Consider the following 5,887-nt stretch of genomic DNA (forward strand, 5'->3'; position numbering starts at 1 on the left):
AGTGATGATCCATGGCACGAAGCCTCCAGTGATGATCCATGGCACGAAGCCTCCTGTGAGGATCCATGGCACAAAGCCTCCGGTGAGGATCCATGGCACGAAGCCTCCGGTGAGGATCAATGGCATGAAGCCTCCGGTGAGGATCCATGGCATGAGGCCTCCAACGAAGGAAGCTAGTCCGGAGCCTCCAGCGACGCCCTCTAGTCCGGAGCCTCCAGCGACGCCCTCTAGTCCGGAGCCTCCAACGACGCCCTCTAGTCCGGAAGCCTCCTGCGACGCCCTCTAGTCCGGAGCAGCCGGAGTTTCCCTCCAGTCAGGAGCTGCCAGAGCCACTCGTCTGTCCTGAGCTGCCAGAGCCTCCCGTCTGTCCTGAGCTGCCAGAGCCGCCCGTCTGTCCTGAGCTGCCAGAGCCACCCGTCTGTCCTGAGCTGCCAGAGCCGCCCGTCTGTCCTGAGCTGCCAGAGCCGCCCGCCAGTCAGGAGTCGCCCTTCACTCCAGGGCGGCCGGAGTCGCCCTTCACTCCGGCGCAGCCGGAATCTCCCGCCTGTCCGGCGCTGCCGGAGTCTTCCGTCTATTCGGGGCCCGCTGATAGGGTCCCCAGTCCAGGGTCGGCGGCAAGGGTCGCCGCTCCAATGGCACCACCTAAGTGGGCTAAGACTATGGTGGAGTGGGATCCACGTCCCGTGCCAGAGCCGCCACCGCGGACAGATGCCCACCCAGACCCTCCCCTATAGGTTCAGGTTTTGCGGCCAGAGTCCGCACCTTTGGGGGGGAGGGTACTGTCAAGCCCTGACCATAGATTGCTTTGTATGTTTCTATGTTTTGTTTGGTCAGGGTGTGATGTGGGTGGGCATTCTATGTTGCATGTCTGGTATGGTTCTCAATCAGAGGCAGCTGTCTATCGTTGTCTCTGATTGAGAGCCAGACTTAGGTAGCCTGTTTTCCCACTTGCGTTTGTGGGTGGTTATTTTCTGGTTAGTGTTTGTTGCACCTGTCACAACTGTTCGTTGGTCGTTTTGTTGTTTTTGTTTGTGTTTCATCTTATTTAAAAGTATTATGGATACGTACCACGCTGAACTTTGGTCCTCCTCTCCTTCTCCCGACGACAATCGTTACATCTATGTCACGTCCTGACCATAGAAAGCTTTTATTTTCTATGGTAGAGTAGGTCAGGGCGTGACTGGGGGGTTGTTCTAGTTTATATTTTCTATGTGGGGTTCTAGGTTTATTTTCTATGTTGGTGATTTGTATGATCCCCAATTAGAGGCAGCTGGCTATCGTTGTCTCTAATTGGGGATCATACTTAAGGAGCATTTTTTCCACCTGTGGGTTATGGGATATTGTTTATGTTTAGTTGCCTGTTAGCACTGCATTGTTAGTCACGTTTCGTTTATTCTTTATTTGTTTTGTCTTTGCTAAAGTTTCACTTTATTCTTTAATAAATATGTGGAACTCTACATACGCTGCGCCTTGGTCCGACCATCATTCAAGCGTTCGTGACAACCTAGAAGACTAAATAAACCAATGCGCAACAGAATAATGTCATAGATCGATAGAATGAATGTTTCAATCTAGTTGACATCGGTAAACTTTTCTCTGTCATCTTTCCTGGAGCAAAGACATTTAGGGACCGGGGAGAAAATACAATGAAGACATTTAGGGACCGGGGAGAAAATAAAATACCCCCCCCCCCAAAAAAAATGTGACATCACGTCAACGTTTGCTACGTTAAAAAAATGAATTAGAGTGTATCCTGTTGACCCCATTTAACCTAGTCTCATCACACAATCCTTAATTACATGAGGTAGTCTGTGGGACCTGGACACTCCAATAACACAACAGGAGGTAGTCCGGGGGAGCTGGACACTCCAATAACACAACAGGAGGTAGTCCAGGGGAGCTGGACACCTCCACATAACACAACAGGAGGTAGTCCAAGGGGAGCTGGACACTACAATAACCACAACAGGAGGTAGTCCGGGGGAAGCTGGGCACTCCAATAACACAACAGGAGGTAGTCCAGTGGGAGCTGGACACTACAATAACACAACAGGAGGTAGTCCGGGGGAGCTGGACACTACAATAACACAACAGGAGGTAGTCCAGGGGAGCTGGACACTATAATAACACAACAGGAGGTAGTCCGGGGGAGCTGGACACTACAATAACACAACAGGAGGTAGTCCGGGGGAGCTGGACACTACAATAACACATTTGGGATGCCCTGAAAATGATGGGATAGATGAAAGAATCATATATTTAATGGTTATGAAGGTACCCCAAGTTACATTCTAGAGATGATGTATGGGGGGTGCCCAAAATGTGTTATGAGGAAGCCCCAAGCCCTGTCTTGGGGTACCTACCATTGAATCTTTAACCCATACTATAATTTATCAGGGCATCCCAGAATGACAATGTGTAATTAGAACCCTGCCTCAACCACACAGATATGATAATAGCGTTCTAATTCTGTTTCTATGGTCTCCATCTCCCCCTATCCTAACAACCAACAGGCATCACCACAGTCCTCACCATGACAACCCTCAGCATCAGCGCGCGTCAGTCTCTGCCCAAGGTGTCCTACGCTACAGCCATGGACTGGTTCATCGCCGTGTGTTTTGCATTTGTGGCGTCCGCGCTCATCGAGTTCGCCGCCGTCAACTACTTGGCCACGCTTGAGGCCAACAGACTGAAGAAGAGGAACGCCAGGCAGAACAAACTGGATATCCTGGCTGAAGCAAGTTATGATGAGGAGGAGGAGGATAAGAGTGCTTCATCTGTAAGTCATTTACTGGAAGGAGGATGGATGGATGGATGGATGGATGGATGGATGGATGGATGGATGGATGGATGGATGGGTGAATGGACACACACACATTCACAGACACAGACATCGTTTGGGTTGGTAGCTAGGGGGTTTACAGTATGCAGCTGTAACTTTAACAAGCAGTATTCACCAAGGATGGCTCTCTCGTTCAACTACAGAACACCATCACTAAGACTCTCCCCATTCAACTACAGAACACCACACATTACATAGTGATGCACACAGTTGTCATGCTCTTATATCTTTGTGGAGGTAGCTAGCTAGCTATATGCTATATTCTATATGTTATATGCTATATGCTATATTCTATGTGCTATATTCTATATGTTATATGTTATGCTATAGAGTTCGTTGATATTGGTGAGAGAAGTATTTCGTATAGGCTTGGGAGTTAATAGAAGGGGTTAGGAGGTTTTAGAAATGTTGATGCTAATAGTGGAATGGTCGAGTATGTTATTAGGGGGTGATAGGAGTTGGTGTATATAGTGCGTTAGTGAGGCGGTTGAGGCGGGGTTTTCGTATAGTGGTTTTGTTAGTACGGTGAGGATTCTAGGTAGTGGGAGTGTTTGTTTAATAGATGTGTTAGCAGGTGTGGGGCTTGAGGGTGAGGAAGGGTTGGAGTAGGAAGGTGGTGGTTCTAGTTGTGGTCTATAAGGTTTAGAGGAGATGGGCTTTATATGTTTATAGGGTGTTAACAGATGCTATAGTTCTATGTGCTATAATCTATGATTGTGTGTATAGGTATTTGACTATATTCTATATGAGCTAGATGTGGTTGATAGGGCACTGAGTGAGGTGGAGGTTAGATTGGAGTGGATTGGGGCGATGGTCTATAGTGGAGGTAGAAGTTGCATGAGTTGTGGCACTAGTGAGTTAGAGGAGGGTTCTAGTAGTGTTGTATGTTATGCTATAAGTGGGGGTGTGGCGGTATTGTTAGAAGATGTTAAGGGGCATGCTATTTAAGATTCGTTGATATGTGCTAGGATTTTCTGATAGAGGTAAGTGCCATATGCTGATGTTATGATATGTTGGATAAGGGGGTGGAGGTACGCGAATGGAGGGAGGGTGCTATAGGTGTTTATAGTGCTATAGTGCTTATAGCGCCTATGTGCTATATTGCTGTGGGAGTGTTGATACGTGTTGAGTGATGCTAATATGGGGTTTGCGATATATTCTAGTCCCGTGTGGCTCAGTTGGTAGAGCATGGCGCTTGCAACGCCAGGGTTGTGGGTTCATTCCCCAGGGGACCAGGATGAATATTGTAGAACTTTCCAATTTGTAAGTCGCTCTGGATAAGAGCGTCTGCTAAATGACTTAAATGTAAATGTATATGCTATATAGTATGCTAGGATAGGGGCGTTGGTACTGTTTATGGGCGTGGCTATAGTGGGTGTGGGCGAGGTTATGAGTATGGTTACTGTATGTTATGATGCTTGTAATTCTAGTAAATGGTTATACAGTGCTTGAGTGGTAATGGCTATGAGGGTGGAGGTTATTAATAGTTAGTATGAGTTACACTACTGTGATGTCAAGGGTGCGAGAAGTGTGGAGTGAGGGTATGTTCTATCGCCGTGGCTTATACTGGAATATGCTAATCGGTTATAAGTGATTGTGGTTATAGTGCTATTATTAATATATGGAATAGTAGAGTGTATATGCTTATTTAGAGGTAGAGGATTGTGATATGTTTTATGTTATGTTATATGCTAGGTGAGGTGCAATAATAGGGGGTTCAGAATGTTACGAATCTATAGGTGCTATAATTCTAGGTGAGGTTTTGTGTTGATATGGGGATATGCTATATTCTATAATGTTGACAGTAGCTATATTGGAGGTTGCTAGTACAATGTTATAATACTGTTATAGGCGGGGTGGCATGCTTATAAGATGGTGATAAAAATTGCTATATGTTATATGCTATTTGCTATATTATATATGTTATATGTTATATGCTTTATGCTTTATGCTATATTCTATTTGTTATATGCAAATGTATATATGCTATATGCTATATGCTATATTATATATGTTATATGTTATATGCTATATGCTAATCCAGTAAGCCACTGTGCATGGTAAATTGGCGTCCTGCGAGAGCTGGCTCACGTCTTAGTAGTGGTAGACTCATGTTTAGATGTTTCTAAATAACCCCGAGTGTGACAATGAACAAAACACAAGTAGGAGCTTAGACACACTGACTACCTGCTGCGTAATATACAAACAATTGGCAATGGCATGTACTGTTGTGTAGTGTTGAATAATGTTGAGAGAGAGAGACCACGAGTATACATACATATTACCTGCAGCATCATACTATAGGAGTGTACAGTTGTGGCCAAAAGTTTTGAGAATGACACAAATATTTATTTTCACAAAGTCTGCTGCTTCAGTGTCTTTAGATATTTTTGTCAGATGTTACTATGGAATACTGAAGTATAATTACAAGCTTCTCATAAGTGTCAAAGGCTTTTATTGACAATTACATGAAGTTGATGCGAAGAGTCAATATTTGCAGTGTTGACCCTTCTTTTTCAAGACCTCTGCAATCCACCCTGGCATGCTGTCAATTAACTTCTGGGCCACATCCTGACTGATGGCAGCCCATTCTTGCATAATCAATGCTTGGAGTTTGTCAGAATTTGTGAGTTTTTGTTTGTCCACCCGCCTCTGAGGAATGGGATTAAGTTCTGGGGAGTTTCCTGGCCATGGACCCAAAATGTTGATGTTTTGTTCCCCGAGCCACTTAGTTAGCACTTTTGCCTTATTGCAAGGTGCTCCATCATGCTGGAAAAGGCATTGTTCATCACCAAGCTGTTCCTGGATGGTTGGGAGAAGTTGCTCTCGGAGGATGTGTTGGTACCATTCTTTATTCATGACTGTGTTCTTAGGCAAAATTGTGAGTGAGCCCACTCCCTTGGCTGAGAAGAAACCCCACACATGAATGGTCTCAGGATGCTTTACTGTTGGCATGACACAGGACTGATGGTAGCACTCACCTTGTCTTCTCCGGACAAGCTTTTTTACGGATGCCCCAAACAATCGGAAAGGGGATTCATCAGA

At 45.5% G+C, this 5,887-nt stretch overlaps 1 pseudogene; it reads left to right on the plus strand.

The window, feature by feature from the left end:
• LOC112069821 (gamma-aminobutyric acid receptor subunit alpha-6-like) overlaps positions 1–5,887 on the plus strand; it is a 15,934-nt pseudogene that overhangs the window by 7,895 nt on the left and 2,152 nt on the right.

Source organism: Salvelinus sp. IW2-2015, unplaced genomic scaffold, assembly GCF_002910315.2.
Source record: "Salvelinus sp. IW2-2015 unplaced genomic scaffold, ASM291031v2 Un_scaffold1126, whole genome shotgun sequence".
NCBI classification, from domain to species: domain Eukaryota; kingdom Metazoa; phylum Chordata; class Actinopteri; order Salmoniformes; family Salmonidae; genus Salvelinus; species Salvelinus sp. IW2-2015.